The sequence below is a fragment of the Apis mellifera genome, linkage group LG7 (genome assembly GCF_003254395.2).
Source record: "Apis mellifera strain DH4 linkage group LG7, Amel_HAv3.1, whole genome shotgun sequence".
In the NCBI taxonomy this organism is placed as follows: domain Eukaryota; kingdom Metazoa; phylum Arthropoda; class Insecta; order Hymenoptera; family Apidae; genus Apis; species Apis mellifera.
The window spans coordinates 3,152,386-3,166,100 of record NC_037644.1 but is presented as its reverse complement, the minus strand read 5'-3'; the positions used below and the strand labels follow the sequence as shown (position 1 = coordinate 3,166,100).

Below are 13,715 nucleotides of genomic sequence, written 5' to 3'. Positions count from 1 at the left end.
AATGACGAGTATACAAAAAGAATATTGTCACAAGATTTAATCAAGATTCTGAGAAATTTGTGTTAGGGGCAAACTCTCTAATTAAATGACTTCCATTCTTGAGATCGATAAATCAGGCCTATAAAATTTCTCCACCGAACTCGTGACATTGATTTATTTCCTTTCGATTAGCCAAATTGTGGATACACCCGGTATACGTAGAAGTTGAGCTCATTCGCTCAGAGGTTGTAGATCAGAAGAGAATTACAAACAGAGCGAAAGAGACGGAGAACGTAGGAGAGGTAAGAGAAGGAGTGAGAAAAAAAGGAGAGGGACAGGAGCGAAGCCAGAGAGAGAGAGAGAGAGAGAGAGAGAGAGAGAAGCCTGATAGTGCGCCACCGTACGCCACCACGTGCATCGACCGAGGTCTTTGTCACTGGATACCACCGGTAGTCGGTCGATTTCTCTCCCTTTTGCTAAGCTACTTTTTGCACACAATGTCCCGATCCGACAGCCAACCAACCAATCTTATCGAGCGATGCTCCGTGATCGAGACATCAAAAATAAAATTTGCCATCTAATCGATGATCAGTCGATAAAAAGAATATTCACTTTTTCAATCGATCTCTTGCATATATATATATATTACAAAAAAAAAAAAAAAAATTACAAAGCGAAATCGGTCAACTGTGCGCGAAGGATTAAAAAAAGCAAAACAAAACTCGGAGAATAATGTCTTTAAAGAAGAACGGTAGGCAAAGAAAAATTTCCCGATATTTATCGGACTGATGTTCCGAGTCGCAACAGAAGTGAACAGCGATGACATCGAAAGCACCTCGAGCGCGATTCTCCACCGAGGCAAATAATCGAGCAGTTGTGGCGATGGCCAGACTCGGTTTAAAAGCATCTGACGATGTCAGTGATGGACATTTATTGACACAACATTCGCGGATCGTAGCTGCCCGCAATGGTTATCGACTGAACAATGACGGATATCCACTGGTCGAAGAAAACACGTGACTCGATCCCTTTTATTCATTCTCTTTGTCTCACGCGCACAGCATCCATCCGGCTGCGCCGCGCAGCCGGACTCTCTCTCTCTCTTTCTCCATTGCTAGCAAAACCAATTGCACGCTTCTCTATATAACCGGCCGACCTATCGTCCAAACTAATTACAAACTACGTTCTCCATTGAGAAACAAACGTTCACTCTTCGATCTCCGTTTATTATGGGTTTTTTTTTTCGCCAAAGAATTGTAAGGAAAGAAACGAAAGCGAAAAATTGCATGGTCAATCTTCGACGTGCTTCTTCGATACCTTCGGGACTCTTCGACAATCTTCGTTCACAGGTTGTCAACTTCCCGGTAAGAATCCAGTACGTTTTTTTTTTTTCGTGAAATAAAATTAAAAATATTTTTCGTGCTAGATTTATCAAATTTACGAATTCTCTATTTTTGTAATTTATATTAATTTTTATTGATAAAAAAAATTATAATATTTTTGATCATAGATATTATTATATATTTTTATTACAAGTATTTTCAATATTGTTCCAATTTTAAAATCTTATCAAAATTTGAAAATAAAATTAGTATCGAAAATAGAAATTTCAACTTTTTTCCATCCATTTGAACAATTTTTGCGTACGGATTTATTATTGATTATATATTCGATGATTATATATTTTATGACTACGGATATAAACGAGCGCGTTAATTAATTATGAAATATTTATGCAAAAATGTGAATTTCCAGACATCGACAATTCCACGATTTATCGAATCAATGATACAAATACGCGATAAATATTCGACTAATGCAATGACGAGGCTCCAGTTCCCAAGGAAGCCTCACCGAAGAGATTTGCATCATTCGGATTATTCAATTATGCGTCCAGGTTTTACCCTCTTGCATAGCGTATGGATAATAAAATCATTTAATTTATTTATCACGATATTATTCACATTTATTTGGATTATTAAATTAATAAGAAAAAATTCTAATAATTCGTATCCACGCGTACCGGGATCAGATGGATACACAGATACGCATTTTTTCATGGTACAACTGATTATGACTCATTGAAACAATAGGAGAAAACAGCAAGGCTTACGTTTCAATTAAAACTTTAGCCTTGTACGTCAGAGCAACCATGTTCAGCTTCCTCCGCCTGTAAACTAAAAAGTTTTGTTTTCTGCCGTCCCACTCGGTACAAAACAATCCTTGAACATAAATTTTTTTCAATTCACAAAGTAAAAACAGAAAGAAGAATGGCCTATTCAAAATAAATTTTTGGAGAAAACAATCGAAATCTAATTATTTATAAAATAATTTTTATTAATAATAAAATATAAAAGAGTAGCCAAAATTATCATTCGTCTAATTTATGATTCGAAAATCTTTGTCTTCAAATTTAAAGAAATTAGTAAAAGAGAAGAGAATTTTGTTTCATTAACATTGGAAAATTGTTAGGAATTTTAAGATGGTTTCAAGATGATTTAAAATTTGAAAATGAAGAAAAGAATATAATTATAGATATTTGCAAATTATTCTCATAAAAATGCCAAAAATAATACATATATAATATATAAATTTTATAATACACATCTATCGTCATCGTCGTATATAAAAGTATAAAATCATATAAATCACAATTATTTTATTATTATGTAATTATTTATAATAGCTATATTATAAGTATTTTAATATAAATAATTTTTTTGAGAATTGAAATTAAATATGATAATATATAATTATCTATAATTATATATATATATATATATATAATTACTTATAATAATCAGTAATTATAGGTAATTACTAACATTCAAACTTATAAAACGGAAATTCATTAAAATAAATATAAATTCCTGTTTAAAGGAATAGCTAACCTTACCAATTAGATAATAGTAGCAATAGTCGGTTGCTTTTTCATCGTCATGACAACCAGGTTAAAGAATATCGGAATCACGAGGATCTAACCTAACTGCAAGCATAACGGCTCTTGTGTCACGCTACTTCCCTTTCCCTGTTTTCTTCCCCTCGCGAACCATGTCGAATTATTGGTGTATTGCATCGCTAGGACAACGGAGAAGACTCTTGATTAAACGAAACGCAATTCACGAGATACAAATCGCGATTCAACGACTGATCCTGCGACGTTTCTTACTTTTCTCGCGATATTTAACCTCTCTCATCCCCCCCTCCCCCTCCCCCTCCACTCCTATTCTCTCTGGCTGTCTGTTGAGCGAAAAGACAGTATGGCGGAACGATCCCAGTATCGTCGTTCGTCACGTGAACTTTTCTGTCAACTTTCGAATCAGTCTACTCGTAGCCATTCTCGTTTGCACACGATTGATTTCCTGAAACCAGCCAGCAAGGGCTCCGCACAAATCCTCGTAGGTATACACGCGCATATCTACACGTTTGCACGCAGTACATATATCGAGGCAATAAGAGCGACAGAGAGCGAGAGATACGCGATGGCAAAAGTGCGATAGAGAAAGGGAGAGAAGAAGCAAAGGGGGAAAGGACAAAGCGTCGACGCGCTCGAAGTTCGGGCGTACCTCCTATCCCGTAGAAACGTGCATACATTCCTCTTTCTCTTTCTGTTTCTCGGTCCGGCGTTTTCTGTCTCCGATGCTCACAGACGTACACATCCCATCTCTTTCTCTCGTTCCAGAATACGTGCAACATCGAACACACACGCACCACGCACCACACACGCACGCGCGCGCGTATCGCGATGCCAGTGCACGCGTTTTTTCCTCTGGCCGGTTTTCTACGCGAAATAAAGCATGGGCACAAGATCAAATACGCAGGCAACGTGTATGTACGCGAAGCTCATTATCAAGCGATTCGAAGCGAGCATGACAGTCGAGCACGACGAAAACAAACAGTCCAGGATGAAAGGGTTAACGCGAGGACAGGAGTGAGAACATGAGCATGAATATGAATACGAAAAACACGATGATCGAAGCGTGTGAGATGCGGGAGAAACGAACTGCATATTCGCTGCTAGAGAAAAGCCAGTCTTTCGTATGGTGAGCGACATACAAAAAAAAAAAAAGGACAGGGAATCGCTGTCGAACGACTTGAATCGCGAGAAAAAATTAAAAAAAACTAGTCACTTGCTTACCCTACTGCCGGAAAAGTCGTGTAAGGAAACATTCTTGGACGCGGTCACTTCCAGGATCTCCTCGTCGTTTGGTTCTCAACCAGTATCTCCTTAGTTCCTTTTCTTCTACCTTCTCTTTTTTTGCACTATGTTTTCGATGTCACAAGTTAAACGAAACACACACAAGCACACGATTCGATGTAGGCACACAAGTTCAAGGTCGTGACGACTACAAATATATATAATATAACCACGACGACTATGCACGATCGTACGAATCCCTTCTTCTCGGTACCGCCAAAACAACCACGACCGGCTAATCTTCGCGAAACCGCACACCAGCCAGCCAACTGCCGAGCGTTCGAGACAAAGGGACTGTTATGCCGGTATTCGACTAGCGTTGCCTCCGCGAACGGAGGGACGAAAGAAAGGAACGCCGTGATGACAGCAACGACGAGTTGCCAGTCAAGACCGGCTTTGACGCGGTAACAGCACCCACGATTGATAGGACGCGAGTCACCGCGAGACCGGAAAACACGAGAAACGCACGCCGGCTACTCTGTCTCCCTCTCTCATGCACTCTCTCCTTCTTTCTCTCTCACTGTCTCTCCCCCTTTCTTCTTTCCTCGACAGTTTTGTAGGTTAGTCCAAACGACCGGCCAGACGATAACGGCGTCGCTGCGCGTCTCTCCAGTCCTCGCACTTCACAGTGTGGCAGCTGTGCGCTCGCCTCCTCGATTCGTTGGTGGGGGAATCGCCGAAGGTGGAGGGGATAGGCGAAGGGATCTCTAGCATGGAGAACCGACCGCACGGACCGACGACGGGTATAATGCCGGGGGAGGGGGGATTGGCCGAACCAAGGGATACACTGCGAAGTAGGGGTAGGTTAGGTTGGGACACCTGGAGGGAGAAGCGAGCGCACCCCTATGCGAACGCGGCCGTGGCGCGTACTACGAAACAGGCGCACGCACACGGAGAATGTACGCCGGTTCGCCAATTCCTCTGCCCTTCGCTAAGAGACTCCACGCCTCGTGCTGTTCGACGCGGTCGAGTCCAGTCTTTACAGTGGTGCTCACTAAATACTTCCCATACTTCGACCGTTTGCTTTAACGATGCTGATGAATATCGGTTTTCCAGTTCTATACGGTTCACAAGTGGCGAAACTTTTCCTATCCCCGTTAATAAACATCTATTATTATTGGCATTGTCCATTCATTTGTATCATCATTTCGTCGAATAAACAAATGAGCGTTAACAAAATTCGTCACGCATGTACGTATCACAATGTGATTGTTTCTCTATACCGAATAAAATTTTAATTCAAGATTTTAAATCTTGGGAAAAAATAAAACGTGTAGAAATTTGAACGATAAATGTATTTATCCGATGTACGTCGAAGCGTTAGTAGTTTCGCTATTTCGAAACTGTATAAACTTGCGTTTATTTTGATGTACGATAGTAGATGACCAAGATAGTTATGTACGTCTATCGCACACGTATATACGTAGTATAGAGAAGTGTGTTTCTCTTGCTTTCAAGCCCTTTTACGAGGACACTTCATCTGCCGAGGGCTCTCGTGCTCGTGCAACGAATTACATTGCTGGAGACGAAAAGAATTAAGAATTCTAATTGATGACACGGTTTACGCTCGTTCGAATGTATGTATCACGCATTTCTGCTAGCTCGCTTCTATTACCGACATATTCGAGATTTCGAGCTCGTGAATCCGAACGAAATATACGAAAACGGATTTTTAGGTTAACTTTTTCCACGAATTTTTTCTTCCATCAATTTTCAATAAAAATAGACAAATTTTATATTATTTCACTATTATTTATACTCGAATTTATTTCGTTACGAAAATTCATTCGCCAACAATAAATTAAATATGATAAAATTAAATTTCATATTCGGTTAAAATATTCGATATTGTATCAACTTATTTTCTTCGAAAATAATACGGAAATATATATACGCTTTTCCGGAAGCATTGTTCGTTCGTTTTTCACCAGGAAAAACATTTTTGCAAAAAGTGATTAAGAACGCCTCGGTGTTCTCCCGACACGTGCGCCTTGACACAAAGGGACGTGGGTTTGATGGGGAAATCGACATTACGACCCAACGTCATAACTTATGCAACTGTTTTAATACACATGGTTCGTAGATGTATATAAAAGGAAGAGACTAAACGGAGAAAATAACGCCTATCCCTATATATATATTTTTCGACAATACGATTATATTTCTCCGATTTTCTTCGGATACAAACTGCCCAGTGACAAAAGCAGGCTACGTTTGCCTATGTACCCAACTTGTCACTGTAATCGTGGCTGTATTTTTTCCCAGGCCTAATCCCTTGTGCCGTTCTCTTTGCTAGAGAAACGTACGACGTGGAACGTCAAGAGGGCAGGTCAGGATCGAGACTAGCTGGCCGGTCTCCAAATCGTTATCCAGATTCTGGACGCTGCGTGCCTCGACCCAAGGTAAATGTGTCGGCGTTATTTGATGACCATCCGTCGGCAAAAAAATCTTACGGCGCTGCGAATTTTATATCGCCGAATCGAATACGAATGAAAAATAATCTTTAAAATCATAGATTTTATTTATAGAAAACTCGTGAATGAAGATATTCAAATAACAAGAATCTTTTTTTGCGCCTCTGTGACGATACTTCGAGGATATCACGCAGAATTGGAAAAAAAATTTCAGGAACAAAACGCAGGAAGTGCTCTCGGACTTCCTCATCCGGGTAACATGAGGCTCGTCGAGGAAGGAGTGGGGGGGGGAGCCTGGGTTGAGTGACACAGTCGTAGTGCTTCAGAGGCCGCCCCGGTTGAAACCTGTAAGTAAGTACTCCCCCCCCCTTCTCGTTTCGTTTCGTGAGGCAGCGCGGACGCGCGATTTTATTACGTAAATTGAATTTACACGGCGCGATACGACTTGGCGCGCGGCGATCGATCCGCGAGCGCCATCCTTCGGGAGATAACTTGGCGAATCGAGGTAACGAAGTATGCCGTACGTAATTGATTTCTATCGAATGGGATACCCGGAGGGCGTTAAAAGCTTCGAATCGTGGTGTCTCGATTCCCTATTCTCCTTGGGAATGTTCCGATTTTGAAGGAAGTTTTGGGATCGATTTTCGGCCCAAGGATTAATCACGACGATATACGAAGGGAAGTGGAAACATTGTTGCAATTTTCTAACGGCGTTGTAAATAAGGAAGTAAGCGGTGACAGTTGACATTGAATATATGTATATATATGGATTGGAAATACGAATCTTAAATGTTTATATATCGTTAGATAAGTGAGATTATTTTTCTTGAACTATTTTAATCTAATGTTTTCTTTTTATTTTTCGTGCGTATCGAGATATCAGTTTGTTGATCAATTTCATTTTGTTTGGAATTTAATCGGTAGATAATCGGGTGTTAAATATTTGCATTATGTTAATACGATATCGTTTAAATTGATATACATATCGATTCAAAACTTTAAACAATCGAAATGCGATTTAAATAGTTGTTTTATCGATTGTCCTGTTATGAAATTAGATTATTTGTCCAATCATTTTCTTATGAATATTTAAGATAGAAATTCCTTTATTTTTTTATTTTGTTCGAACAGAGTTTTAACAGAGTTTTTAAGAAAAATTAATCACTGGTGTTGAAAATTTAAATCGAGAAATGTAATTGTATGAAAATTGAATTTGTTATATATATATATATATATCTTTGTTTAATATTATTTTCAACGAAGCTATAGAAACTTAAAATAAAAGTATAAAAATTAATTAAAAATTCGTATCCTATAATTTTCAACAATCTAATATTTAGCTTTTAAACTTCTTTGTTGAAATTGAAAAATCTCTGAGAACTTTTTAGAGATCCAGAAGCGCTCTAATTTATTTGCCTTCGCAAAGAAAGTGACAAAATTTCGGATTTTTCTCAGAAGAATGTTTGAATAATCGAAGCAAGTATTCGAATTTAGATTTTGCACAATGTAAAAAACGTGTATTTTTAATTCAAAATTTTACTTTATCAGATAGAGATATTTAAAGGAACTGAAAGTGATATTTTAAAAATTGCCAAACATGAAAAATTTTTTATATAATATTCAGAATTATTTTCGAATAAGTTTCCTGCAAAAATATTTCAATTGTTGCTCACTGTATAAATAAATATAAGAAATATCGACCTTATTAATTCCTAATTTAATTAACAGGCTCTCTCTCTCTCTCTCTTCTTCATCCATCTTGCTTCGTCCAAATAGAAAATTTCAATTGTTTGTCAACTCAATAAATAAATTTTAACTGGCATTTTTTTATGTACGATAAGTTTTTAGTCTTTTAGAATCCTTCTTCCATGAATATATTAACACCAGAATGTCATAAATCTTGTGGATCTGGTCGGGTCGGGATTTTGAAAGTTTGTAAAATTACCTGCTATTTTGGGTATCCAAAATTGTTCGAAATTCGAAATTCAAGCGAGAAGACACTTTTCCTTAATTTTAACTTTTAACAAATTTTCTACTTTTTTTTTTTAATAATCACTTTTTTACCTTTATTTTATCTCATTAAATTACAATTTTCAAAATAATATTTTCTAATATAGATCTGGAAAAATCATGATACGCAAATTGACTATTATTTAATTAGTATTTAAATTATATAATATATTTTCTTCTAACAAAAGATCATTAAAAAGATCATTAAAAAGAAAAAGAGTTAGAACTGGTTGCTTGGACAGCTTTGTTCAAGTGAGGAGAGGAATGCTTTATAGAAATGTGTGATGTACACAGTTTATATTTACGTGTTAATTTTTGTTTATCTTTCAAAAGTTATAAAACAGTTACATCGTGTAACTGTGAGTCCATCAAAATATTGTCATTTTGTTGACAATGCTCAAGCCAATCTTTAAAGGCAAATGTAAATATCTTTCTTCTAATTATTCCATCTTTATTCCTTCGATATTCAAAACGTTAAATTTAATTTAACAAAAAGTCACAGCTATTTTACTTTACTATTTTATTAAATAGAACATCTTTGATAAGAAAAAAGAATTAGAAAATCGTAAAAAACGTATATAAATGATAATGGTTTCAATCGGACAAAATTTCTCACTGTGGATGAAAATTTGAAATAAACGTTCAATAATTTAAGTTGATAATTTAAGTCAGATATTGATAAAAGCTATCCTCTAATGGGGCGTTCGAAAAAAGTGTTCAATTTGATTAATTAACAATATTCGAGCGTTCGAAAAATTAATTATCCCGTAAAAGACAAAACAAAGTTGTGGATATGTTACAAGTTGAAATTGTATTACGACGATGCTCAATGTTTCTCGCCAATTAACGTTTTTCTTCGCTTCTTCATTATATATTTATACCCGCTGTTACGAGCACGTTAATCGTTATTTATCTTCGTACCATGCATAAAACAAATCGTGTTTAATTAAGTATTTCATTTTATTCGTTTTCTGTGTTAAAAGATCGGACAAAAGGATATTCTGTTCGCAACGCGTCAATCGTGGCAAGGATTTGAAAAAGATGTTTTGAAAAATTATTTTCCTTTTTTTTTTTTTTTTTGATGTATGAATTATTGGAGTGAAAATGAGGATTATTATGGTAATTTTTTAATTTTCATGAAATTTCTTTCAAATACGATGAAATGGAAATTTAATTAAAAATTCGAAGATAATCAAAATTGATATTAATTGATATTAATCTGTTATTTGTTATGGAATGTAAGTTAGTATATTTTGTTTATTTAATTGCAAAATTTATAACAATTTTTATAATAATTCATGAGGAATTAAGACTTGTAAATTTCATATTTAATTCTGTGAGGATTTAATAATAGAATAGTTTGAATTGGTTTAATAATAAAAAAGATCTAAATAAAAATATCTCGACGTTCTTCAAGTATTTTTAATATTGGAGAAAAATGATATTGATGAAATAGGAGATAGAATAAAAATAGAGAGATAATAAAATTATTCAACAATAATTGAAACTTACTTGAAATATGAAATGTAAGATTATAATAATTTTTCACAATTTATTATTGTCTTTCATTTTTTATTTTATTTCATGATCATTCCTTCTACAGGAAATTTTTTTTTTAGACAAATGAATCAATGAAATTTATTATATTCCAATTTTTTTATAATTTTTAAAGATACATATGTGTAATAATAATCTTAGAGTAATTATTTCAAATATATATGATAATAAATATAAGTAAAGTAACGAATACAGACATTTGAAATTTATTCATAATTGGATTATTATTATTATTTGTTTATGCCAAAATATAAACTTGAAGGAATTAGAGAAATTAGAAACTTTAGATCCAATATCATATCATACTTATATATGAATCCATAGAATAAAATTACAGGATTATTTTGTGAATGTTTTATATTTGTATAAAATATGAATACAAATATCTATAAAATGCATAAGAAGATGTAGAATCATATTCCATTTAATTCATTATATTTGATCTTCATTTCTTAAATCATTGAAAATTTAATTCTGTATAAATATCCTTAATCTGATTATTTAGAATCAAAATAAATTTTTATTGCATTATTATGATTGATTGACTCGAATTGACTACTTTTTTCCTTTTGATTTAGAAAACTTGAAAAATTTTTAAGTTTCTTAAGCTTTGAAATATTTATATTTATTATATTTATATATATAAAAAAAAAAAGAATATTTTTGGATCTAAAGTTTCTATATTAATTAGATAGAATTAATTAATTAATTAAGTTAGATTTAACTATTTTAAATTTCGTATTATTTAATCTAATAGATTGGTATGATGAGAAAAATTTGATATTACAAAAATGAAATGTGAAAGTATTTTTTTTATTGGAAAATAAAGATACGTGCAATTACTTTCCATACTATTTTTTATATTACTTTATTTAAATGTTCAATGCAATATGTTGTACAGATAAAAGTAAAATTAAAATATCATGTGACGAAAAGTCCATAAATAAATTTATTAAAAAAAAAAAAAAAAAAAAAAAAAAGAAAGAAAGAAAACTAAAATAAAAATATGAAAAATGGTATAAAATCTGTAAATATCTGTATCCATTTTAAAGTGTAATTCGTTTTCATGAATACAAATCTGACATCTGTGAACTATTAAATTTATTCAATAGAAAATTCATATCATTAAAATACAAAATATAAATATTATTTACACATTTTTCTTCTTAATGAAGTGGAGTAAGAGAAATAACATTATTTATGTATTCTTTACGTTTAGTAATTCACATTTTTTTATAATTTCTTAATGAATTATTGATTGTTTATGAACTTTTTTTTCCTACTATCATATTACTAGTTTCAATTTTAAGTGATTTTTAACTAATTTTAATTAATTTTTTTTTGAATCATATTAGCATACAGTTTATATCTATATCTTATGAGTTGGGAAGATGTTATGATATCATGTAATATTTATTAATATATTATTAAAATATAAATTATTATAGTAAAAGCAACACACGTATTTGGAATAATTATAATTAAAATAAGGAACTGATGAAATAAAATGGAATGATATATCCATCTTTGTGATACAAATCCCACAAGTTTGATTTCATTAAACTTTTGAATATATTGTGATTACTCAACGAAGAACTTGTATCAACTTGTATTGTATGAACATTATTACAGAGAATATAAACATCGAACTAAAAATAATAATAATAACATTTACGTACTATTTTATATATAACTTTTACATATTTTTGTTAGCATTTATCATATTTGACTGATATTTAATTCTATTTTTATAAAATATAATCGGTGAAAAAAAATTTGGAACAACTTGTTTGTAGAATTTGTTAATAAATAAACTAATAAAATGCTTTTCAAGAATACTGATGTTATAAAGCATTCTTCACAAGTAATGTAACTTTTTTGCAATTATGTATATGACAATTTAATTCATTAACAATAATCTAAATTGTTTATGGCTTATTATTGTTGTTTCACAGAAGTGAATGATAACAATGTTCATTAAAATAGATGACATTAAGAAACGAATGATTTTATTAATGTCAAAAGATCAGCATTTTAATGAATCACGTGATTATACATTCAATCCAGTTCAAAGAAAAATTTCAATTTATAAAATATGTTTACTCTAACGTGTATTATTGAAACTTAACTAAATAATAAAAAAAATGCTTGTCCTCAGTTGAAATTTAATAAATGTAAAGATATAATGAAAAACAATAATAAAAATTCATATATTTTTGTTTTAATCAGCACAATCTTGATAAACATTCCCCCAAAATATCATCTTAAATATAAATTGGCTAAAAATATCATCATTAGAATAATTTATGATAAAATAAGTTTACAATTTCTGAAAAGAACAGATGTTTTTGAAAACAACATGAGAAGAAAGTTGAGAATTTACATAAAATTGTGTACATATTATATCTATCATTATACATTTTATATATATATATATATTATCTATTATAATCTATCATTATAATAGATATTTATACAATAAAATAGATGTAAAAAAAAGATTAAAGCAAAAAGAAGAAAATAAACATACATCTTATTTACATATATGTGTATATTTAATGAAGTTAAGAAAACAATCCCATATATTGAAGTGTAATTTCTAGTTCATAGATGTCGCGTAGACTACAATTCTGTCAAGGAAAGGAGAAGAAGTTGAGAATTTATATAAAATTGTGTACATATTACATCTATCGTTATACAATAATATTTACACAATAAAACAGATGTAAAAATTAAAGAAAGATTAAAGCAAAAAGAAGAAAATATATCTTACTTACACATATATATATATATATACACTTAATGAAGTTAAGAAAGCAATCCCATATATATTGAAGTGCAATTTCTGGTTCATAGATGTCGCGTAGACTACAAAATTTGTCAAGGAAAGGAATCGATTCTTAGCAACTTCACATTGCGATGACGAATGTGCAACTAAATTCAGGGACCAACAATCACGAACCACAAAATCGCAAAGAAGTAATACCAATCAACTTGAAACAATACGAATTATCTATTTATATATACAATCGAAAGAATTTCACGTATATATATAAATTCATGAAAAATTTATTTTTATTGATCGTGAACGGCGAACAATTGACCCAAGTTAGACGACAAGATGAGGAAAATTTGCTGGCACGAATTTTGCAAAGAGTTTCTCTCGTTCCTTCGGCCGAGACGATTAACCGGGCAGGGAGAAGGGAGGGGGGAGAGAAAGAAGAATGGAGGGGGCAAGGGGTACGCTCGTTCGCGAATTCTAAGCGGGCTCGGACACGACGGGCTCGATTAAATATCGCGGAAATTGAATCTATAAATTTTCCTCGTTCCCCGTAAATTTCGCGACTTACGGCGCGTAAACTTGCGCCACCTCTCTGGCGCGGCAACGTCGCCCCGTTTTCACCTCGCAGCCGAGAGAGAGAAGCGTGTCGAGCAGATCCGAACGAAATAAAATGCTCGGAAGGAGGAGGCGCTGCTCTCGCCGAAAAATATCATTGTTTCGAAAGGCTGGTGACGGTTGGAGCGCGACTCGAAGATATTCTTTGGGAGAAAAGGAT

The 13,715-nt window shown here is 33.2% G+C and overlaps 1 protein-coding gene and 1 long non-coding RNA gene across 2 annotated transcripts in view; both read right to left on the bottom strand.

Moving 5' to 3' along the window:
- Positions 1-5,416, bottom strand: part of LOC100577723 — a 45,214-nt gene extending 39,798 nt beyond the window's left edge. The window contains exon 1 of the long non-coding RNA XR_119924.4: positions 4,118-5,416. This is a non-coding gene — a long non-coding RNA (uncharacterized LOC100577723). The remainder of the gene's footprint in view (positions 1-4,117) is intronic.
- Positions 1-13,715, bottom strand: part of LOC100578236 (RNA-binding protein Musashi homolog 2) — a 126,093-nt gene that overhangs the window by 49,707 nt on the left and 62,671 nt on the right. The window lies entirely within an intron of this gene.